Raw genomic sequence first — 26512 nt, 5'->3', positions numbered from 1 at the left:
ACGTGGTTGCTGTAGCTTCTACATGTCAGTTTTAAAGTTGAGATTTTGGGTTAGGACTAAGATTGTCCTTTTTATGGGGTTAGGATTGAGTCTAAGGCAAGTTTACTTCTGTGGTTAGTATTAGTTTTATGGTTACATTTATGGTAAGGACTAGGCTTTGGTTTAGGGTTAGGAAACAGGCCTAGGATTAGGGTTATGATAGATGGTAGGGTTTTGGTAAGTGAAGAGTCATGGTTTATGTACACGGTATGGAGACTTTGCCTTAATAACAAATATTGCGGATAATTTTGTGTAAACCTATGCTGTGTGCATTTTCACTGAAAGTGTGTCTTGCTCAAATGGTTTTCAGATTTTTCTATTTTCAACAATTTAACTAAGCTAACCTTTGATGAATTTGATTTTAGCTAGATTTTCTAAGACTCATTTTTATGATAGAAAAATATTTATGAGAAAGCATCAGCATTCTTGAGGCCACCAAAAAATCAACCTCGTACTTAGCTGTTAAAGGCATCAGCTGTGAGGGGCAGTGAGTAATGTCTCCATGTTTAATGACTTTGTGTGTGTGTGTGTGTCTGTGTGTGTGTGTGTGTGCGCATGTGTGCATATGTGTGTGTGTGTGTGTGTGTTTGTGTATGCTTGTTTGTTTTGTCTTATACTATTTTCCCTCAAAAAACAGTATTTTAAAGCCACTGCATTTAATGACTTTTAGTGGCTACAGTATTTTATTAATCTGTTTGAAATAAATTATGAAACTACTGTTTTCATAATGCATGAAATTAAGAGGACTTTTGTTATCTCATTGTGTTTTCTAAAACAAATCTCTAAAGTCTAAACAGTGAGCATTTGGAGACAATCTGAACTTAAAATGAGTAGCTACTTATACGAAGCATACCTCTCAACTGTCCAGATTTTTGCAGAATGTCTAGATTTTTGCCTCATATTTTTAGTCTGTTCCTCATACACTGTGTTTTTCTGGCAAATCAGTGAGGACTGAAGTTACTAACCAATGACAGACATTTGAGTTTCAGACTACATATTCTTCAGAAAATGCATACTAATGCAATACCTGTTATTCTAGCAACTTTCTAAGTTTATAGGAGCAGTATGTAAAATCTGTCCCAATTTTTGGGTCTTTGGGCCACCATTATTTCTGGCTTTGTCCAGATTTCATGTTTTAAGATGTTGAAAGATATGAGCATCATTCTATTTGTGCCTTTAGTCACAGACTAACATGTTTTTAAGTTCACTTTCAGCAAGTAAACAAAACCCAAAGCTGCCAGATTGTGAACTACTCTTCTTGTGTAATCCCCAGAGTAACAATGTGTCATTCTAGGTGTTCTGTGAATGTAATATGATCCAGAATGCAGCCTTATTACATATAAACATGCTGATGTACATTAGCCGCCAAAAATCCATAAGTGGAGTGTCGTTCTCTTGTCATAGATGTAGCAAAATTTTCAGTTGTGCCATCTGCCAACTATTTTTTTTTAACAAAAAAAGTTGTTTTTTGAAAGTGCAAAACTATGAGTTTATGGATCTTAAGAAGCATGCTGGGATAAAAATGAATTCTAAGGTGCTTGTAGCATTGAGACTCAAGTGTGAAAGTTAAAAAAAGAAACAGATAGAGGATTCTAAGCACCGCATGTGAAGGGCATGGCTCTCATTACACATTAAATGGAGCTAATGAGTTATGGTCTCTTTGAAGTACGACAGCAGAACTGGCTGCATGGGGGTAAAGGCAGTGGATATCAAAATTAGAGTGGGAGGGAGATTAGGGATTAGATGACACTCTCTGCTCTGATCTTTAAATACATTTACACAGAAAGTGATGACTATGCTGGGAAAGAAGAGCAAGTTTAAAGTGGGAGCCAGAGAGGCTCCTCTTGGATTTCTCCTTGCAGGCAAACTATGCAATGACACTTAGGAGTCTCATATAATGATTTAGGGATCACATTGCACTTGTTATTAACCGATAGGACTCTTAACTGACAGCTTTAATACTAACAATGCATTTGTTATTGTATTAAAATAAAATGAAGACAGAAGGAATGACAGCCCTGTGAATAATGTCTGGGCACTCATAATGATCATGGCCAGGTTTATGTCTGTTCCCACACAGATGCACATAGAATCCTTTGGTTTATCATTTCAAATATTTATGTATCCTCATAGGTTCTCTGAGTAATGCATTCACACTGATACTGGCTTTCTACATTTACTGAAGTTTTAGCTTAGGCAACAAACATTCCGTTGATCACAGTGGTTAAAGCACAGGCAATCAATGAAAAACTGGTCAGGCATGTCCAGTCGACTTTATTGCACCAGTCATGCCCCTTTCCAGACCCATATTAAAGCTCATTTTGGAATTTTGCTAGCAGTGTGTCCGCTGGAATTGGATTATTGCCCCTGCAAGACCCATTTTAAAGCCATTCTCGAATGCTTTCTTGAGCAATGATGTGAAGTTTGGTAACTTTTTGTTTGAGTAACTGCCATATACTGTAGAGATGATATTAGATGGGCCTTGTTTCTTCTGCTTCTGTTGTCCACCATTGGTCCCAAGATCCATTCACTGATGTTGTATTAGACAGTATAGTTCACTCAGGTTAAGCACTGTTTATATAAATGAGTATTTCCCAATGTTCAGAACAGCTACCTGGTGCCTATGTTATAAAGACAATAATGCCATATGACTGTGAATTGGCAATGTCATTATGGCAGTGCAAGTACTTTGGGTTTTGACCAAAAAGTCAGTTCGCTTTCTACTCCAAAAATATGTTAGCCTGTGAGCAACCATTTTCAACATTCAGATTCCATTGAATAAACCGGACTGTTTTGATTCAGTGACAAAAAAAAAAAAAAAAGAAACAACCTGCTTAGAGTCACAGAGAGTCAAAGCCACACCCAGCAAACAGTAAGACAGAGCAGAGACAACCTATCCTGAATAGAAGGCCAATCCATCTCAAGATGTTTACACATGCACACACATATGCACAGTAACACACATTTAAATACACACACACACACACACACACACACACACACACACACACACACACACACACACACACACACCTACAGGCAATTTACAGGATCATCACTTTTCACCATGCCTTTGTGACACAGAAGGAAACTAAACTGAATGGACAAGTGAAAACCAACACAGACACAAGGAATTCACAGTTTTACTATATAATCTTACTTGCAAAATTACTATGGAAGATTGCACTTGTAGCCATCAATATACTCAAAAAAAAAAAAAAAAAAAAGAAAAGAAAAAGAATCTACGTAACATCAAGAAACAAGAAACCATTCCAGCAATAATGTAAACCCAGAAAACCTCAACACACAAATTTTAAGGGTGAGGAGATGTAATCCTATCACCTTCATATAGAGCCTTTTCTCTCCATGTCCACTGCCTTATTATAACCACCTGTGGTGTTAGACCATACATAAATGTTCAGAAAAATCACTCATCTTCCATTTTGTATTAATATGGATTTTTACAATTATACAAGGCAAGCTAAGTCATAAGGCAATTTACACCTTACCAATACCCACCCTCATGCTGTATATACCTTCTCAAGAAGGGAAACATTTTCCATGTTTATATTCTGTGCCAGAGCATTTACAGATGCTCACATTAGTTTCATATAATAAATGTTTCCTTCTGAGTAAAAATACAAACAAAAAAGCCACCATAATACTCAAATCAGAAATTATAGTACCTGAAACACCCTGAACAAAAATCACATCATCTGCAGCAATAGTATATGATAGCTGGATCAATGATGGATAGCCAAATGGCTCACAGATAGGACACATGAAGTTAGGGTGGGGAAATCCACTGCCACCAAGAGACCTGTTACTAGCGAGTCCCACGTGGCTCAGTGCTGGGACCTATCCTGTTTGAAATATACTTTGCTGAAGTAAAGACAAATAAGAGATTATTTCACTGACCAAATTTACTGATGACTGCAAGCTGGATGCAATCACTGAATCCCCCAAAAGATGGAGATATCCCCCAGGAAGTTCTGACAGAGACAAATAACTGGTGTCAGAACCATGGCCTGACGTTCAGTGCAAAAAAAAAATGCATAATTATATCCATTCGGAAGATGACCACCCCTGCAAATTACAACATTGATAATACACCCAGTGGTAAGGGACTTGGGAGCTCACATTGTCAGTAATTTGAACATTGCTCACCATGTGTCAATGATAGTGAGAAAATCATTCTATGTGGTGCAACTTATAAGTAAGGGCATACCATTCAGATCCAAGGAGATCATAGTCCCTCTATACTTAGCTCAATAACTGAATACAATGCACCCTTTGGCATGCAACTAACCAGGCATTTGCAACAGCTAGAGTAGCTACAGAGGTACCTCACTAACAAAATACATGGACTAGCATAATATGACCTATGTGGACTGCTTCAGAGCTCTGTCCCTGTACTCGGTCTTCTAAAGACTACTGAAGGGCAACCTATGCTTAACCACAAGGCATTCTCCAGTCCAGTCCTGATGGATCTGCCACATATTTGCAAAGCAAACAGCACTAGAAGTACCCAGTCTAAGGATCTAAATCTAATCTGCGACATAAACAAAACATGTTGGAGAGACAGGCATGTGCCTCAGAGATTACCCACTCTCTGGAACAGACTCCCCATTCATGTGAAACAAAGCTTTTTTCTAAGCCTATTCAAATGTAGTTTACCAATGGATGGCAAATCGCAAACTCACACATAGCTTGACACCTGTGGCCCTTATGAACAGGGGTAGACTGTAGTAGATGCTCCAAGGTATAGGGAATAAACCTAAGCCATTCAAGCCCATGGGCTTTAATAACTAGGAAACTGGTCATGGATGGCTAGGCTGAAAAAGGCTCTAGGGCCATTAGCATAGCAACCTCCTATGATCCTATGACCTTATAGCTAATTTACTAAGCATATTATTTTATGAAATGGCTTCTGTTCTCTGCTAGCCTATTGTCAAGCCCATCAATGATGCCAGTATACTCCAGAAGGGTTTCACACAGACCAATGACTGGTGTATTAGTCATGGTCTCAAACTGAATGCAAAGAAATGTATCATTATTCCCTTCAGCACAAACATTGTCCCTTCACACTATCAAATCAACAATAATACCCTAAGTACCCATGACGTGGTAAGGGACCTGGGATCACAGGCTGACCATGACCTTAACTTCGACCACCACATATCTACCATTGTAAGGAAAGCTTTCCACATATCTCACTTGATTATTAAATGCATCATCTTGAGAGCAAAAGAAGTTATAACCCTCCCTATACTCGGCACTTATCTAGCCCATAATTGAGTAGAATGCCCAATTTGTACAACCATACTAAGCACATGCACCAATTAGAAAGGCCTCAGAGGTTTCTAACAAAGAAGATCAAGGGCCTCTAGGAGGTGCTTTACGTGAACCAACTGAAGTCCCTGTCACTATGCTCTCTATCGTATAGACTTCTTAGGGGATACTTATTCCTGGCCTACAGAGCAACCCAAGATCCAAACCTAATGAACTATCCATAAATCAAATAGGTCTAGGGCTACCTGTTCCAGGGGCTTAAATATGACCTGCAACTTAAATAAGACATGCTGGAAGGACAGATTTATCTCCCAGTGACTACCACATCTTTGGAACAGGCTACCAGGTCATGTGAAACTGAGCACCTGTATGACACTGTTCAAGAGGAACCTGGACAAGCCCTACAGACTCACAAAGTTGTTTCTCTTTTGCAAACGTCACATCTTGCAGATAAATTAGAAGCACCTCTCACAGACCAGCTAAACAACTCAATTAATGACATCTGAAGATTGATGAATAAGAGTTGAGCAATTAGACATCATAAGGCAAACATATTACCTCTGAATGTACAGAAAACTGCTGAAACATTACTGCTAAGCCCACCAGCACAATTTTACAGGGTGAAGCAAAAGCACTGTTGGGTGATATACTTATTCCAGGTCATATAACATATAAAGGAAGACTGAAAGAATCAAACCCATGATTACAGGATGAAAGTTCATTAGGTGATCAGACCATAACCCATCTCAACACGTTATCCTTATCAGCATATGCACATGTATGGAATACATAGTGATTTGGAGTATCATGCATAAAGCAGATTGCACTGTAGATTTTGGGGATGAGTTTTGTGTTGGGTGGTTAAGCCATAATACACAAACCGAGTTTCCTTATACCTTCATTTTATCTACCCTCAGTTCATCTAAACATCAGTGTTCAACCCACACGTCTATGACCATTCTGTCAGTATACAAATTCATTTAAAACATCAACTACAAATATCAGACTTCATAATTCTTAATCTTTATGACCCCACGTGCAGTGTATCACTAATTCCCTTTACTGGCAGTGACTACAAGTACAAGACTGCCCATAAGATGGTGAAAGATAGCTGGACTCCAACAAGCTATATTGACTTCTAACAGTTTACAGTGTTTTTATATTAGGCCTATGATCTCCTGTTCCACCCACATGTGGGGGACTGTGTCCTCATACTCCTGTTACTTAAACATACTAATGCTAAGCCAATCATAACTTAAAGCTGGTATAATATTCTGAACTATGACAGTCTGAGTCATATTTCACTCTATATCCTTATGTGTTTTTAGGCAATGTCAGTTAGACGTTATGATCTTCATATGTAAATGCATTAGATATTGTGGTCTCAAGATTATACATTTAAAATATTACTGTAATAAATAAACTGAAGGTAAACTAAATTTTCATGTAGAGCACAAACCAGACCCTAAACATTCCATCTATCCATTTTTTTCTGCACTTTCTTATGTTAAAGCTGTATTCCCTATTGATTCAATAGGCTACATTAATTGCTTAAACTTATAATGGATAGGATTTTAGGCACTAGGTTCATAGGCTCATAGGAGATTACTAGGCTTATGGCTTAAGGGCCTTTACAAGCCTAGCCACTATAACTTGTTTTTACCCAAAATATGGCCCATAGGGGCAAAAGGGTGGCATGAATTTGTGTCTGCGCATTGAGTATCTTACAGATTGACTGTGTCCTTAAAAGACACAGGCACTACCCCAGATGTGAATTTGTGATTCCCCATCCATTGTTCCAAACTGTGGTTGAAGAGCACCTAGGAAGGGCTCTGCTTAATGTGAATAGGAAGCCTGTTCCAAAGAAGGGGCAATCTCAGAGACACATATCTGTCTCTCCAGCATGTTTTGTTTAAATTGCTAACTAAGTTTATATCTCTGGATTAGATGACTCTCATGCTGTTTGACTTTTGGATGTGTAGCAGCTGCATCAGGGTTGGATTTGTGAGTGCCCTGTAGATCTGGCATAGGTTACTTCTTAATGGTGGGTAACAGACAGAGTAAAGGGGTAGAGCTTTTAGTCTATCTGCATAGTTCATGTTGTTTACACCCTGTATTTTCTTTGTGAGGAACCTCTGCGGTCACTCCAGCTACTGTAAGTGCCTAGGTAAGTACATGCCAAACGGTGCACTGTACTTGATTATTGGTTGAATGACGGCTGCGTACAGCGAGACTATAATTTCCTTGGATATGAATGCCATACCTTTACTTATAAGTTGTGCCATACAAAAGGACTTCATCTTCCCTGTGGTAATGAATATTTAATGAATATTTACTGTAATTTCAAATGCATTTTTAATAATTTCCATAGAATTCTCCTGTTTTTTTTTTATGTATTTTAGTTGTGTGGTTTGGGATGTATTTATTATTGTTAATTTTACAGTTGAATTATGCTTCTTAGTTATTTTTCATTAAGCTAGTTTGGATAAAATCGTGTCGGTTTTGAAGGGAATGGCACTTCCACTTGGCTACTTGCAAACAAAAGTATTTTTTGCTTTTATTCTTTTTTCTTTCTAATAATGAATTTTATTTACATGGGTTTGTTTAGGTGGTCAGTGTTGGTATTGTAGGGGTCTGTACAGTGTAAGACTTTTTTTTAATTTTATTTTACATTTAATTCAATACAAACTGCAGTACATATTTTATGAGGTTTTTTTTTTTTGGTTTTCTTAAAGAAAATGTAGATTTGGTTTTGGGTGTATTTGTTTGTTTGTTTCTTTGTTTGACTTTATGTTTGTTAACCAGGATAGCAAATGGGACACAAGTGTTATTTCCAAGGTGGATCCAGGAGTGCAGCTTAGTTGGGTCTATATTATGTAGTCGAAGGAACTACACGTCAGCTACCCTTTCATCAACACATATGTGTCAAACCTACACTTGAGCGAACGGCCACATCATCGATTTTTTTCTAAGGGAAAAAAATTGGTTGGCCCTTGTATTAAATCTGCCCTTTTCCCCACTGTAGTGCGATCTCAGAGTTAGTATATTTAGTTATTTAGTTATGGGGGGATGTTGGGGGCACAGGCCCCCACATTGGGGGGTGGGTGGGGGCGAAGCCCCCCACTTCATAGTATTTGTTATATTGTGTCATGCATAGTTGGCCTACCAATTTTTTTTCCCTTGGAAAAAAATCAATGATGTAGCCATTCGCTCAAGTGCAGGTTCGACCCATATGTGTCTATGAAAGAGTAGTCAATGTTTAGTTCCTTCGACTACATAATATAGACCCTCCTAGTTAAGGTGGGTTAACATGTTCTGGAGTTGTTTCTGGGTCTTTAATGAACAACACAAATATGGTGGCTATAGGAGAATTTAGTAGCTTTGAGACATGCAACGTATATAAGTAAATTAAGAGTACAGACAAACTTTAGATGACATCCTTTACCTGAGGCTCATTGTTAGTATATGCCTAACTCATCAAACACACACACACACACACACACACACACACACACACACACACACACACACACACACACACACACACACACACACACTTAATAACAGAGTGAGCTGTCTGATAAATTCTTTAATAGTCTCCATCTTTGTTATGTTGCAGATGTCAAAACATTGAAGATCAAGTGCATAGGAAAAATATGTGTGGGTTTGGGGTTTTATGCTGAAACTCTTGCATACACTGAAAGTTTCATTATTTAGGGGGGTGGGAATACATATGTGAAAGCTTTCAGATTAGGGTTAAAGTATGAGCTAGGTAAAGGGACTGGTGTTGTGTGTCTGTGCTGCTGTATGCGATGCCTGAGGGTCTTGTGTATTGGCAGTGTTACAGAAAGTTATTTTTCTAATAGGTGTAGGGTTGGAGTTAGAGACAGGGTTAGGGTTAACACACATTAGTAAGGTGGTAAATGGGCGGGGGGGTGGGGGTGGGCAAAGTGCCAGAAGAGGTTAGATTCCTGGAACCATGGTCCAAAAACAGTGGTGGTGGTAATGGTGTCAGCTGATAGCACAAATGCCCACACGGAAGACTGTCTTGAAGCAAATATCAGAAATAACAATGCCCCTGGTAGACTTTCACAGCAGCATTTTCCAAACTAGGATTTTTCACCTGGAGAGAAAACATCACAGTTAGCAATCCACTTGCAGATGGTTTGCTTAATCACTGCAAGCCCTGATCACAGCAGTGAAGGAGATGGACAGCTTTTCCACCTTCCTGAACTCATGTACCTTTCTTAAATAAAACATAAACTGACAGCACTCATCTAGGGTTAACAAATACAGTAACAAACAGGTTGGTCTGTGGGTTGCCATAATTCTGGAAGATGCCTACGAGACAATATTCCCAAATGCTAAGACGCAGCAGGAGGCTGGACCTGCAGCTCAGATACTTGACTGCACCATTCACTTCCCTATGATAAGCATACGTGTAATGATGATGCCTCTACTTATGGTCAACTGCAAGTCTCACAGTGCTTCTCTGAGCAGGATATATAAGCATGTTATGCACTGTTTTGCTTATGTACCTCATTGTAGACTGGTTATCAGATCAGAGTTTAAGACAGGAAACACCACCTTAGTTGTTTTTTTCTAGAAAACAAGCAAGGTACAAAAGACATAATTTTCATGAGTACTGCATTTTCTAACTGCTATGTCAAGATATTGGGGGTATGGGGAAAAAAGAATATAGAAACACTACTTCTCAATCTTATACAGTTGTTGTTCCATGCATCAGATACATGTCAAGGCTGTGGAAAGATTAGCTAAAGTGAATATAAGGATTATTTATTATTTATTCACATTTATTTATATTGACATTTGTTGACCAGGAAAGTCCGTTGGGTCAGAAACCCATTTTCAGTGGAGGCCCGGGGAGAAAAGCTCCACAAAAACATTTATTACAGAGTATTTTAAAGATAGACTACGCAAAGAGCACAGACTATGAAAAATTACATTGGCACATTAATATATAAAATACAAGACATTAACACCAAAAGCATTCAAATAATGTAATTTTGATTCAAGGTAAACAATTCTATTTGATGATTTATAATGGAGAGATGCTCTGGAGGGGACATAAGAAAAGGAACCACAGTCTACAGCTCTGGGAGTAACTTAGCCAACTAGGCAGGCGGTGTGAGTATTTAACTTCCAACTTATTTATTATGCTCTTTATTAATACATTTTCCAACACAAACTGCTCAATTCAGCTTAAGTCTGTTGAAGCTTTTGAATACAAGATGAATCCTGCTTAAAGTAGACACTACATAGTTTGAGGGTTGTTTTTGTTCTTCACAGCCACTACAAAGCACACACATAAAATGGGATAATGTCAAGAATTTATGCAGGCTGAAAGCACTAATTATGAGCAGAGCAGCTGGTGTTGTAAGACAGAGAGAGAGAAAGCAAAAAGACAGACGTCTGTTTTCTTCCCAGCAGTAGGCCAGGAAGTAGCTCACAGGTGCTAGATGTAATTCAACAGAATTAGGAAACATGAGTCAACGAGTATGAAAAATGAAACCCAGAAGAAAAAAACGATGACGTGCATTAGGGACTTTCCATGCTATTCAGTAATGGTTACAGCTACCATATTTGTCATTGCTTTGCAGTCTCCCAGGCAACAGTTGCTTCTATCATCCTCTATTAGAACCTAACATAACACTAGTAAACCAATGGCAGTGCTCTCGTTTATGAACAATTACTGCTGTCAGTGTATAATTATGGGTAGAAAAGAGCTGTGAGTGACACTCTGATGTCTTTGCTCTATACAATAACAGTTTGAGAAGCTGTGGCATTTATTTTATTTATTTATTGCCTTTGTTTACCAGGAAAGGCCAACTGGGCACAAGTCCCATTTTCAGCAAAGGCCGTTGGAGAAAATGTATCTTCTGGCAAGTCACCCACATATACCAGGGGCGGGTTAGACAGATGTTGAGGGCACATGACAGGTGCAAAATGTATATTTACTTTGTGTGAAAAGTGTATATAAAAATGCAGCATATAATATGCATAATACACAGGGTGATGTACAAGAGTGGAGGAAGATGCACACAGGTAGATTATATCCTATGTAGGTGGGCCAGTCAGAAGGAGATTGGAGACTGTAAAGTGGTGACAGGGGAAAGTGTAGTTAAGCAGCATAGAATGGTGGTCTGTAGGATGACGTTGGTGATCAAGAAGAGGAGGAGGAGTGTGAAAGCAGTGCCAAGGATTAAATGGTGGAAGTTAAAAAAGGGTGATTGTGAGGTGAAGTTCAAGGAAGAGTTAAGACAGGCACTGGGAGGCAGTGAAGAGTTACCGAATAGCTGGGTAACTACAGGAGAGCTAGTAAGGGAGACTGCTAGAAAGGTGCTTGGTGTGACATCTTGGCAGAGGAAGGAGGACAAGGAGACCTGGTGGTGGAATGAGGAAGTACAGGAGAGTATACAGAGGAAGAGGCTGGTGAAGAAGAAGTGGGATTATCAAAGAGATGAAGAAAGTAGACATGAGTATAAGGAGATGAGGTGCATGGCAAAGAGAGAGGTGGCGAAAGCTAAGGATAAGGCATATGGAGAGTGGTATGAGAGATTGGACACTAAACAGGGAGAAAAGGACCTGTACCAATTGGCTAGACAGAGGGACAGAGCTGGGAAAGACGTGCAGCAGGTAAGGGTGATAAAGGATAGTGAGGGAAATGTACTCACAAGCAAGGAGAGTGTATTGAGTAGATGGAAAGAGAACTTTGAGGGGCTGATGAATGAAGAGAATGAGAGAGAGAGAAGGTTGAATGATGTGGGGATAGTGAATCAGGAAGTGAAACAGATTAACAAGGAGGAAGTAAGGACAGCTATGAAGAGGATGAAGAATGGAAAGGCTGTTGGCCCAGTTGACATACCAGTGGAAGCATGGAGGTGCTTAGGAGAATGGCAGTGGAATGTTTAACCAGATTGTTTAATGAAATTTTGGAAAGTTAGAGGATGCCTGAGAAGTGGAGAAAAAAGTGTTTTGGTACCTATCTTTAAGAATAAGGGTGATGTACAGAGCTGCAGTAACTACAGAGGTATAAAACTGATCAGTCACAGCTTGAAGTTATGGGAAAGAGTAGTGGAAGTTAGGTTAAGAAGGGAGGAGATGATTAGTGATCAGCAGTATGTTTTCATGCCAGGAAAGAGCACTACAGATGCAATGTTTTCTCTGAGAGTGCTGCTGGAGAAATACAGAGAAGGTCAGAAGGAGTTGCATTGTGTTGTTGTGGACTTAGAGAAAGCATATGACAGGGTGCCTAGAGAGGAGTTATGGTATTGTATGAAGAAGTCGGGAGTGGCAGAGATGTATGTAAGAGTGGTACAAGATATGTACGAGGGTAGTGTGACATTGGTGAGGACTACAGTGGGAGTGACAGATACATTTAAGGTGGAGGTGGGATTACATCAAGGATCAGCTCTGAGCCCTTTCTTATCTGCAGTGGTGATGGATAGGTTGACAGATGAGATCAGACAGGAGGCCCTGTGGACTACGATGTTTGCAGATGACATTGTGATCTGTAGTGAGAGTAGGCACCAGGTTGAGGAGACACTGGAGAGGTGGTGATATGCTTTAGAGAGGAGAGGAATAAAGGTCAGCAGGGCTAAAACAGAATATATGTGTGTAAATGAGAGGGAAGGTAGAGGAATGGTGAGGATGCAGGGAGTAGAGTTGGTAAAGGTGGATGAGATTAAGTACTTGGGATCAACAGTTCAGAGCAATGGTGAGTGTGAAAGAGAGGTGAAGAAGAGAGTACAGGTAGGGTGGAATGGGTGGAGAAGGGTGTCAGGAGTGATTTGTGACAGATGGGTACCAGTAAGAGTGAAGGAAAGGTCTACAAGAGGGTAGTGAGACCAGCTATGTTATATGGGTTGGAGACGGTGGCATTGACAAAAAGGCAGGAATCAGAGCTGGATGTGGCAGAGTTAAAGATGTTAAGATTTGCAATGGGTGTGACTAGAATGGACAGGATAAGAATCAGTATATTAGAGAGTCAGCTCAGGTTGTACTGTTTGGAGACAAAGTAAGAGAGGCGAGATTGCATTGGTTTGGACATGTGCTGAGGAGGGATGCTGGGTATATACTGGGAAAAAGATGCTAAGGATGGAGCTGCCAGGAAAGAGGAAAAGAGGAAGGCCTAAGATAAAGTTTATGGATGTGGTGAGAGAGGACATGCAGGCGGTTGGTGTGATTGAGCAAGATGCAGAGGACAGGAAGCAATGGAAACAGATGATCCGCTGTGGTGACCCCTAACAGGAACAGCCAAAAGAAGATGATGACTCTTGTCAGACAATTCGGTAATAAGCTAGCAGCCTGTGTGGAGTTAACAGGGCCCAACAATGGGAACACCCACATCAGCACCTTACGAAAAGGATACAAGGCCTAAACAAAATGTCCTACATGGACTGACACAAGGCCCTGACACTATCCTACAAACTGTTAAGGGGTGCATGGTGTCTGGCATTCAAGCCATCCTGTGACCCAGTACTGATGTATTTACTGCACATCACCAAGTCAACTGCCATTAGAAACACTTGGTCTAGGGATCTAATCCTCTTCTGCAACAGATGATCCTGCTGCTGTGGAACAGATGCCCGTTACAGATAAAACAAAGTTCACCACTGTCCACATTTGTGTGCAACTTGGATTTATGGATAGGAAACAGAAAATTTACCCAAGGACTGCCTCCTGTACTACTAATGGGCAGAAGCAGCTTCCAAATGCTTTATTCCATGCATGGATCCTCTCATATTATCTATGAACCCATTTCTTCTCATCAGGTAATATATAATCAACCATGAGATGGGTAAGGCCAATCTTTAACCAAATGGAATAGTTTAATTTGGGCACATAAAAGGATACTGACTAGGCTTAAAATGTCCCACAAGGGCAGCTAGCCCAGTACTTACCTATGAACCTGTGAACTAGCACTTAATAGCTGACTAGAGCTATGCTCCAAATACATGAAGTGCCACGCAGGTTAACTATCAGTGGTAGGTGCTTTAAATGTTATGGATGTGTGTGTGTGTGTGTGTGTGTGTGTGTGTGTGTGTGTGTGTGTGTGTGTGTGTGTGTGTGTGTATGTGTGTGTATATAAATTGTATATATTGTGCATATATTGTCTGTATGTATGTATGTATGTATATATATATATATATATATATATATATATATATATATATATATATATATTTAGGTCTACCTGAAAACACAGAACACTGACAATGCCGACAACGAGATAACCGACACCAGAAGATCAACAACGGAGATGACCGACGACTGAAAATCTTGACACTGAGAACACCGACATGTTAAGGTAAGTGTGTGATAGTGACGGACGTTAGGGTCAGGGTGCGGGTAAGGTAAGTGTGCGATAGTGTCAGACTTTAAGGTTAGGGGTGGGGTAAGTGAGTAAGGGTTGAGGTGCGGGTAAGGTAAGTGTGCAATAGTGACAGGCTTTAGGGTTAGGGGCCGGTTAAGTGAGTTAGAGTTAGGGCGTGGGTTAGGTGAGTGTGCGATAGTGACAGACCTTAGGGTTAGGGTCTGGGTTAAGGTTAGTGCATAGATAGTTGTGTATGTAAGGTTTAGTGTAGGTTTGTAAGGTTTTTGGTGTGCTTGTGTTGTGTGTGTGTTTTATGGAAAAGGTATTTGTTTTGTTTTGTTGATTGTCGGGATTGTGGTTTGTCGGGCATGTGAAGTTTCATGTTTTTGAACTTTCGGTTTTGTGGTGTCGGTTATCTCGTTGTCGGTGTTTTTGTGTGCCAGTGTTTTCAGGTAGACCCATATATATATATATATATATATATATATATATATATATATATATATATATATACACACACACACACACACACACACACACACACACACACACCCACACACACAAAAATATTGCAAAACATCTGTGACACTGTGCTACAAACTATTTATATGTAGTGCAGAACATACAGATGTAAACCAATATTTGTCGATATTTGGGCTGTTACTAGCTAAATGAACACAAGGTTCACTCCAGATGGAAAAAGGTCAATACAAGAAAGGACACTACAGTACATCTCGTAGACAGTTAGTTAACAACTATATTGAGTTTTTGAACATTTTTCTTTCAACATTTTTCTATAGTTTAATAATAATGGGTGTACCATAGATAAACAGCTGACTTCATCTTGGGCTCTTTGATGCCTATGTATTTTCAGGTAGACTGTTGGTTTATTTAGACATTGTTTAGATTGAGGGGTAAATGTCATGACAAAGTCACTGAATTTGGCACATTACAGATTATATTTATCATGTACTAATTATGTTTGTAAACCACGAAAATCCAGCTAAGCGTAACACATTTTCAATTGAGTCGGCAAAGTTCTATTAATATATTAAATGCAAGACACCAACAAACCTCAAAAAATATTACAAACATACCGAAAACAAATAATGTATTTATGCTTCTACTGTGTAGGCCATTAATCTTTATCAGGTAGATTAGAAGCATGTGGAATTCCTGCACTGTGTCAATTTTATATTCACATAGATATAAATTGACCATATGTTAATCTAGAAAATGCTGCCCCCTCCTCTTTTTATATTATTCATTCTTAAGCTACTTAACTCTCCTTAGTCTTAAGTATTTATTTTCATGAATGAATCAGTAACAATAATCCGGTTTGTTAACTTGTTCTGAGCCACTAGAAGATAAGTAACTCAAATGCTATTCAAAAATGTAGATGGCTAATAGTCTTGTATTGTTTCTTAGCAAAAAAAAAAAAAAAACAAAACAAAACAATACCTATACAATTACTTGATCTAGGCCTGGTAAAGTGTATTGCATAGGTAATATTCCCTAGGATAACATTATCTGACTCCTTACCATTCCCTCTGGCAGAAATGATGATGAGGGGTACTTACAACAACTGTGGTTCAAATCCCTTTAGGAGAAGGCTGCATGGTATGCAGGATCCATTTCTAAAGCCACATACATAAGTTGTACCATTTCTAGTGCCTTATACAATATCTGCTGCAGCCTGAATTGGTAACTTGCTACATCTTGGTACAAATGTCACTATACCTGCTGTAATGTCATCACCTACAGCAGCTTGTAACAAAACATCAATACAAATGGATTGAAAAGACATACTAGGTAATGTGTGAAACTGGTAAGGAGGCAGTGGAAAGAAGGTTTTTGTGTCCACCACATTGGAACTTCTATGAAAGACTTATATTTAATTATTTCACACATTCATGTGCTGATATTTTATAGAGTGTCTAATCCCCCATATATGAGCTCATCTGCATATTAAACTCTACAAACTACACTGTCCCTCCAGTTCACCGTAAGTGCGCTTTTCACAAGATTTTTATTGATACTTTACTGTTTTTAAGGAATTTAAATGACCAGCTTCCAGGTAGTCCTCTCACACTTACTGCAACTAATTTTGTGTTGATCTCACCCCATTTACACCTCTCGGCAGCTTTAGCATTATCACTGCTATTTTTCCCCTTTGCACTTATTTTTACTGCTGCTGCAACCTGGATTACTGTAATATCAGCTACCCTGAAACGATGAGACTTATCTGTCTTTTACAGACTTCACCCTCTGTTACTTTCATTGTGTGTCAGTGAAACACTGAAACCTTTAAACAAACTTTCTGCTCACAGCATCTAGAGAGAGAAAGATCATTGCATCATAAAGACAGCGATCTCACCTTTTGTTCCCACATACAGACAAGCAACAGTTTTAAGGTCAGACTGCTTTGTCCATCCCATCTGGATGGCTTATTCCTCTACGTTTTGTATTAACTTCAGATCCTGCTTTCACAATTTGACATGTATGATAAAAATACCTTATATCTGTCCCATGCCTTCTTAAATTCTGTCATTGTTTTTGATGCTGCCTCCTCTTCAAGAAAGCAATACTCCACCCTTTCTGTTAAAAAAATAAAAATAGAAATACTACCGCATGTGTTTCTTGAGCTTTCCATTTTGTATTTTCAATATGAATCCTTTTGTCCTCAGATATATCATTGGGTCTGATGAATTCCTTCTGGCTCATTAATGATTCTGTTGATTATGATGTAATTATTCCCTGAATTACAAATAAAAGATTTACATAGATCACAAAATGAACACATTGCATCTAAATCAAAACAGTGAAAAATATATCTTATGAATAAAACAAAGCAGTAAGAAACTAAACACACCCTACAGTGTATAGCCAAAAATGCTAATTCTGGTTCTATGAATGCCAACGTTAAAAAACACAATACTTCAGTTAAAATTACAATTCAAGAAGCAATTACACAGTCATGTGGCCACTTGCATTTAAAAACTGTACTAGATAAACATCAACCTATAAGAAAAGGTGAAAAAAATATATAAAATAATGTCAGAAGCACATACTAGACTATGTAATACAACAGTAATACCATCATGTAGTTTGACAGTAAGAAGCTGCCTGAATACAGTGGAAAAAAGAAATGGGTAAAGCATATTTAACGTGCTTAAAGCCTCCCTAACTGAATGACTCAGTAAAAGGGGTGAATAAAAAAATGGTCCATATGAAAAAGTCATAGAGGCAATCAGCTGAGGGAATAAGAGAGGAAATTAAAATAAGTGATATGTTACATGAGGTAGTGATTCTATAAATTTGAGTATGAAGGTTTAAATTAAAATAGAACTTTCTCAAAATGTTATACTGCTGACAACAATATTAAGAGTGCAGGGAAAGAACACATTGACACAAGAGGGGGCAACTAATCATGTACTAAGATACCGAAGAAAGACGCAATAAACGATAGTATTAGAAGTTATAAAAGGGAAGAGGGTATTCTTAGCTGAAAGGTGAAGGAAGATAAAGAGCAGAAGGTTAAAGAATCCATAGTTTTTTGGGAACTATCAGAGTGAAATAACAGTTCTGTAGAAAATGACATTTAAGTTGAAAAGTAGAAAAATTAAAGAAGAAAACTAGTGAAAGATTATCAAAGTGTTTTGAATAATGATGAGAAATAAAGCCTTCAGGAAAGTAAGGGGACAGAAAGGTAAGAAACCATTGTTGCATGCTGAATAAGACAACAGTGATAAAAGAACTTTCCTGCCCTGATTTTTACATGATGTTTATTTATTTTACATTTGTTAACTGGGAAAGTCCGACTTGGAACAAGCCAATTTTCAGCAGAGGCCCAGGGAGAATCACTCCAGATACATGTCTTTAAAACATGGGAGAAAACCAGAGCACCCGAAGGCAGGGAAAACATACAGACTCTGCACAGAAGGCACCCAAGCTGGGAATCAAACCAAAGAACATCTTGCTGTGAGGCAACAACGCTACCGCTGCACCACCTGCGCCTGATGTTTTTGTTTAACAGCCAAGTGGTGCACAGTGAATTCATGCAAAAAAGTGGAATGGTCATTTTGTAAACCACACACACACGCACACACACACACACACACACACACACACACACACACACACACACACACACACACACACACACACATGTGCGCACACACAAACTAACAAACACACAAACCTTGCTACATTGTGCTGTGGGGTACAAATTTTTGCTGATTCTGACAGAGGATGGCAGGATTTTGTTCTTTATATGAAGGCTCAGTATGGCAATGCTTAGCACACACATACACAAAAATAGAAAAGGCCTGCAAGATACTTGATACCATTAAGGCATGCACCTATTAAGATGTACATTCCAGCCTTTTCTTTGTTAAGCATGCCTTTGTCTGAGTATTTCTAGTAAGAGAGTTAATAAGCATGGGAATTCAATATAGTAATAAGCTCAAACTACATATTTTGTATATGCTGTATGAGATTCTATGACCGTGTGTCCATTCCCTTCACTCTAAATGACATACTGCAGCCATGCTCCAGGCCTGCTTAAATGAAAGTCGTCTTAAAGCCAACATAGTTGCTAACCTTGTCTTCTTTGAGTACTGTAGTACAGAAGTACATGCTAGCAGCTGGAACTTGATATTGAAGCTTACCCTCCCCTTCTGCATCCAGTGCTAATTTGATGAAAATGAACACCATTTTATGATGTGGAAGAATGGAACAATATTTAAAACAATTGGAAGGAAGGACTTTTCATTGCTCACAACTATCTGACTTTCATTATATGAGACTTCCACACTGAGACATCATTTTTGCATTTCACAGTTATTTCACTGTCTGACTAATCTGGCAGGCTGTTTAATGCCATAGATGTTATGCTGTTGCAAACAACAGATTATGTGAGTTCTTACAGTGTATTAATAAGGCAGTAGACTAGCTAGTTGAGACATTTAATCTGGGTGCCCATTGCTTTAAAAGCAAAATAGATAAAAAAAGAAGATGAGACAGTTCAGAAAAAGCCCTACCTGGGCCTGTAGTTCTCAGAATCCATTATTCAGTGACCCTTCAAGTATTTTCTGTGAGTTTGTGACTCATACAGACCCTGAGAGTCTCTAATCCTGCCAAATAAGTAAGAACAACTAATGTGCATGGTGGGAGCAGCTACAGTTAGTGCCACCTGCCTCTACCTCACAAGGGTAGCATCTACAAAAATACTGCGGAGCCCCCTTATACCAACTTCCATAACTGGATTAAGTGCACATGCAGGGCATGTCAGTTGTTCTAAGGCACTTTGGTTAAAATCAGTACCTCTTAACATTTAAGTCAGTTATTGTTGTTGTTGCTGCTGTTACCCCAATACTAAATTTTTAAATGATGTCAACGTTGCATTTCTCAAGCTCTCACTAAAAATACAACACTGGCATGTTCTCAGCATGCTATTATTTTAAATAAAATGCCCCACATCAAAGAAAGGGACTACTCCATTTTCGTCTTTTACTACAGGTGTAGATCTGAGGAGAGTATACAAAGTGTCTTAAATAAAACAACTCCCTTCTGGATCTTTCTTATGTTTTCCAGTGTCTTTTAATCAGTGCTCACCAACACCAATCCATTTTGAGCCAGTACAACCATTTCATGTTAATGCAGCATTAAAGGCACAGCATATTCGTTTTTCTGTTATTACAAAAGTCATAATTTATAGGAGGTAAGGGGCCAAGAAAACTTCAGTTATACAACTGAAGGACTAAAATTGTGCTGAACAGTGCCACGGAAATGTAATATTTACAGTGGCATAACTTATTACTGTGACAGGCTTCTTCTGTTTTTGCATCCGTTTTGCAAGTCAAATACATAGGTTCATAGGTACATACTAGGCTATCTGCCCTAGGGCATTTATAAGCCTAGCCAGAATGTGTTTGGCTTTCGCCACCCATTTTAAATTTATTTTGCTATGCCCTTTTTCGAGGTTAGTATACTGTGCCTTTGTCTAACAGTGACATAGAAGTGATACCCGGGGTAAACCTATGATCTCCCATCCACTCATCAAGATTCCTCTTGAAAAGAGTCAAAGAGGGACTCTGCCTAACCTGGACTGGGATTTTATTCCAGAGTGAAGGGAGCCTCTGGGTTATGAATCTGTCCCTCCAGCATGTCCTATTTACTTCGGTGCTGAGGTTCAAGTCTCTCGATCATGTAGCTCGATGGGATTTGGATTTTCTGAGGTGCAGCATGTCCATTAATTCCGGGTTGGACATGGCTTTATACGTCAGGCACAGATCGCCTCTGAACAGGCGGTATGCCACTGAGTACAGCTGGAGTTTCTTTAACTGGGCAGCATATGGCATCTGTTTGAGCCCTTTGATCCTCTTGGTGAGGTACTTTTGGGGTCTTTCCAGTTGCTGCAGGTGTCTGGTAAGGTACATCCCAAAAGGGGCATTGTACTCAATTATGGGCCTGATGAGGGATGAGTAAAGAGGCACGATGACCTCCCCTGATCTAGATGCGAATCCCTTCATGATTAGGTGGGCTATATAAAATGTTTTTCTAACCACTTTGGCCACGTGGTTGTCAAATGAGATATAGCTATCAACTTGGGTCCCCAGGTCCCTAATTACTTCTTCTGTACTTAATGGATTACCACCTATGTGGTAATTTGTGGGCACTTTGTTTTTGCCAAAGGGGATGACTATGCACTTTTTGGCATTTAGCTTGAGGCCATGGCTCTGGCACCAGTTGTCTGTTTCTATGAGGCCCTTTTGGAGGATGCTTGTGTCGGCTGGAGAGTCGATAATGGCACCCAGTTTGCAGTCATCTGCGAACTTGGTCAGCCACAGTCCTTCCGTGTTGGCCTGTACCTCCGAGAAATATATACCGAACAAGAGAGGTCCCAGGACTGAGCCTTGTGGGACACCACTTGTAACTGGTTTGGAGTCTGACATGGCTCCAGCAATTCTAACCATGTGGGTTCTGTCCTTGAGCCAGTTTGCAATCCATCTAGTGACATAGGGGTTTATATTTAAGCTGGTGAGCTTATCTATAATGCCCGAGTGGGGTATTGTATCGAAGGCTTTTGCGAGGTCCAGGTAGGCTGTGTGGACCACCTTCCCCTCGTCAATGGCCTTGGTGACTGTTTCAAAGAAATCAACCAGGTTTAAGAGGCAGGATCTGCCCTTAAAAAGCCGAACTGGGTAGGATCCAGTGTCTGTAGGTCCCCAATATCTTTATTTATGAGGTCCATGATGATCCTTTCCATAGCTTTGCAGACCAAGCTAGTCAGGCTTATGGGGCGATAGTTTCCAGGATCTGTTGAGGCACCACCTTTATGGAGAGGGACCACTGTTGCTGTATGCCACTCTTTGGGCACATATCCTATAGTAAGGCTGAGATTGAACAGTAGTTTTATGTTTGGGTTTAGCTCTTCTTGGAATTCATGTAGGACGCAGCCCGGGACACCGTCTGGTCCCATTGATGCTGTGTTTTTTGCTTTAGAGAGGGCGGCTCTTACCTGTGCATCTGAGATGTCAGGGGGGCAGCACTCTGCTGGCATAGATATTTGCCCTTTTGGTGGGGAGGGGGGGGGAGAAGTTTGCGCTGAACCTGTCAGCTAGGATGTTGGCAATGTTTGTGGGTTCGGTGTATTTTTTGTCATTTTGGACTAATTCTGAGCATATCTGGGAATTACCACCCAGGTTCCTAACATAACTAAAGAAAGCCTTGTGATTATCCTTAGTGTCCTGTGCAATTTTTCTCTCGAAGCTGGCCTTAGACAATTTTATGAGTGCCCATAGTTTTTTGCTAATACTGATCAGTGATGCCTTCCCTTTTTGGGATTTTGCTCTATCATTTAGCAGCTTACTCCTTCTATTGTATAGTTTGTTTATGGCTGGGGTCCACCAGACAGGACATCTGCCTTTGGAGGATTGGGTCTTGGTTTTATTTGGGATCGCATGATCCATGCATTCCTGAAGGTGTTCATAGAATGTGTTTATAAAGGATTCTGTGGTTTGGGCCGTATTTTCCACAGGCCCGGGGGCTTTGAAGGATTCCACCTCAGTTTTGAGGAGTGTGAAATTTGCTTTAGAGAAGTTTTTCACTGTGTTTTTCTGGGATGGGGGTGGGGTCGGGATGTGAATATCCAGTGAGATTGGTTTATGGTCTGATCTTACCAGTGAGGGATACACTTCTGGCCTGGAGCATAGAGTCCCCATGTTGGTGATGATCAGGTCCAGTATGTTTTCCCCTCTTGTGGGAGTGGTAACAAGTTGTTCCATAGCATCTGAGTTTATAAATTCTAGGAACCTTTGGGCTAGGGTGTTGGAGCTAGAGTAATGCTCCCAGTCTATGTTTGGGTAGTTGAAGTTGCCCAATATAATGGTGTTTGGAGAGACCTTCATATTTCCAGTGTTCTCAGGAAGGCCGAGTGGGGTTCCTGTGTTTGGGAGGGTGGTCTGTAGCAGGCTATAAACTGGAAGGCAGTTTTACCCACTGTTAGTTGCACATGGATAGTCTCTGATGCTTCGTGCTTTGCCACCAACCTGGAGGTGTTGGTATCTTTGATGAATATCGATACTCCCCCTCCTTTTGTGGTTCGGTCCAAGTTTTGGGGCCGAAAAGCATGGTATGAGGTATAATCTGGTAGTGCTGGGGTGCTCTTGGGAGCCCTGAACCAGGTTTCTGTTACTGCACAGATATCGATGTTCTCCATGCTAAGGAGAGTTTCGAGAGCGTGCATCTTGAGGTTTAGACTTCTGGCGTTGAGTAGCATTACTCTTAGTTTCTTATCCCTTGTGATACCTATGGAGGTGGGTTTGTCTTTTGAGCCTTGCCTAAAAAAGGCACTATGGGGGTAGCAAGAGCCTTTGCCAATATCCGGAAGCCCAGGGGTGACAGGTGCAAGCCGTCCCTAGTGAAGCATCGTGGCTTGTCGAGCATATCATCCCAAGGATCCCCTTTGAATGACACCAGTACTTAAGCCAATTGTTGAAATTGATCATTTTGTCTTCATATTGTGGCATCATTCTTGGTGAGGGTAAGATGCTACTCAAGGTCAGGGTCATACCGGCCTGGGCTACATGCTCAGAGAGCTCCACTATGTCTCTTTTCATGTAGTCCAGGGAGGTACGTCTCAGGTCATTCACACCAGCATGGACAATGACTGAGTCATATTTGTACTTGCCTTGGAGTGACCTGAGTGCTTGTGTTATGTGGCGGATCCTAGCGCCCGACATGCTGCTCACCGTGACCCTCTCCTTGTTCAGCCTTGTGAGCGGGACGTCAGTGTGCCTGATGATAGAGTCACCTATTACAAGTGTATCAGGTGTGTTGTTTAGTCTTAAGGGCTGTGACTGTTCGGCACACTGGCTTTGTGAGATATGTGTTGCACATGTTTTGTTTTGGGGTAGCGGTTGCTTGGGTGTCTGCTTTGGAGGTCTCTGCTGCTTAGGGAGATCTTTATTTAGAGCCTCCGAGTATGTTTTTCTGTGATTATGTGTTTGGTTTGCTGTCGTGGTAGGTCTATGTGAGACTGGAATTGTAGTGAGTGTGGTTTCCTTCTCCTCCTGACTGGTTATGCCAGTACTGAGTTGAGAGAGCTTAGCCTCCAGTTTGGCTATATGGTTGCATCTCTCACATGTGTTGGAATTTGTTGGGAGGAGGAGAGGGTTGTCTGTGTACATGAGGCAGTTGTAACATTGCCTCAAGATTCCCAGATTCACCAGCTGGACTGGAGAGGAGATTGACAACTGACCTTTGGACATGCTAGAATAATATTGGGAATTCCTTTATAATTGAAAACAAGGGCCAGTGGGGAGTGAGGGTGTAGTGCTTTTAATTTTTAGTGCTGATTTATATAATTGCTTTAGTGAGCAAGTGCCAGGTAATTTAAGTGCAATGTGTTACAGGTAACTTAAATGCAAAAACGACAAACAGTAACTTTCTTTCAAGTGAAACAAGGAAATAAGTACAGTAAGCAATGCAGATATCACTAGTGAACCACAGAAGCGCTGAGATGCCGCATATTAGGTGGAATTAGCGTTCCAGGGAAATAACAAGCAAACAAACAACAAGCATATAAACAAAGCTAGATTCAGCAGGCCTGGATCTAGTCTATGCTAGAGCAAACAAGGTGTACCAATTTCAGTAAGATACAGTTAAAATATTCAGGCACTATAAACCTTTAACCAGAAATTCCCAGCTCAGAAGGGCAGAGTCCAGTCTCTTCTCCCACAAGAGTGCAGACCACGAACCTTCTTAATGTAAAATAACTGTCCTGAAGCCCAAGTGCTTAAACCAGAACTAATACACTTTAAGAATAATAGACACTGGGCTCTCAATCAGCAGTTCCCAACTTAGAAGGATGAAAGCTACCTGTCCTGCCACCACAGTGCATGCCGCAAACTTTCCTAATGTAAAACAACTGGTCTGAAACCCAAGTGCTTAATCCAAAAGACTTAGAATGATAGCTACACTTTAATCAAGTTACTACCAAGCAATAATAAATACAATTGAATACTTTAGAGAATGCCTGGATTAGTGCTCAAGTTACACAAACAAAGCTAGATCCAGCAGGCCCGAATCCAGTCTATGGCACAGCAAACAAGGCGCACCAACTTCAGTAAGAAGCAGTTCAGATATGCATGCACTATAAGCCTTTAACCAGAAATTCCCAGCTCAGAAGGGCAGAGTCCATCCTCTCCTCCCACAAGAGTGCAGACCACGAACCCTCTTAATGTAAAATAACTGGCCTGAAAGCCCAAGTGCTTAAACCAGAATTAATACACTTTTAGAATAACAGACGCTGAGCCCTCAATCAGCAGTTCCCAACCTAGACGGATATAAGCTACCTGTTCTGCCACTACAGTGCAGACCACAAACCCTCTCAGTGCAAAACAACTGGTCCGAAGCCCAAGTGTTTAAACCAAAAGGCTTAGAATGAATTACACCAAGCAGTAATAAATACAATTGAGTACTTTTAAGATGATGCAAAAGTAAAATAAAGTAGGTAGAAACACAAGTACAGTAAAAGCAGATTAATTTTTTTTTTCTGAACAAGTGCTGAGATCAAAGAAACAGATTTGAGTGCTGAAACTAGAAAACTGGCTAGTTATAAGAAAAAAAACTAAGCTAGAAGGCTTCCCTCCAACACAGAAGGGCTTGGGGGCTCAGAAGCCTACAAATAGTCTATACCACTTAACAGGAAAGGCAGGAAACAAGCTTAAATATATATATTTTTTTCTGTTTCCCAGATGCTCTCTTTGTACACAGTAGGAGTGCCTGAAATCAGAATATGATCTCACTGCACTCAGTTGAGTGAGCAAATGAGATGGGCCCAGAAGGAGTATCCAAGCACAAATCTACAAGAGGGGCGGGCAGTTTCAAGGCCACTAAGATTAACACCAAAACAAAAACAGGGAGGGCATAACTGAAGAGCAGAGTCAAAACTTCCAGTTCAGTTAATATTCCTGCAACACAGTTAAAATCAATTTAAATACTGTATTTTTTGAAAAAAAAGTGCAGATAAAGGTACTTAAATTCTCTTATACGCATTCAAAGAATGCTTGCCATTCAATATTAAACTTAAAGCTATGCTTTTGCTAAATGCAATGGGACCAGCATGTCTAATAATTTATCTCAGTGATCTTCTTTGTAATATTTTATTATATTATATTATATTATATTATATTATATTATACTGCTTTATTTATTCACCAGGTTTTTGGTTTACTACAATACATTTTTCAGCCATGGCATATGACAAAGGCAAACTATTATAATACAATCTTATGAACAAAAAAAATCTGAAATGCACATCAGTGACAAAATAAGAGA

General features: G+C 39.9%; 1 long non-coding RNA gene across 2 annotated transcripts in view; it reads right to left on the bottom strand.

The window, feature by feature from the left end:
• LOC122813193 overlaps positions 1-26512 on the bottom strand; it is a 236708-nt gene that overhangs the window by 7852 nt on the left and 202344 nt on the right. For both annotated transcript variants that reach the window (XR_006366647.1, XR_006366648.1), the window contains one exon: positions 17297-17425. This is a non-coding gene — a long non-coding RNA (uncharacterized LOC122813193). The remainder of the gene's footprint in view (positions 1-17296; positions 17426-26512) is intronic.

Source organism: Protopterus annectens, chromosome 10.part0 (genome assembly GCF_019279795.1).
Source record: "Protopterus annectens isolate FY-2018-M chromosome 10.part0, PAN1.0, whole genome shotgun sequence".
NCBI classification, from domain to species: domain Eukaryota; kingdom Metazoa; phylum Chordata; order Ceratodontiformes; family Protopteridae; genus Protopterus; species Protopterus annectens.
Note: the sequence above shows the minus strand (reverse complement) of the source record. Positions and strands in the feature narration are given on the sequence as shown.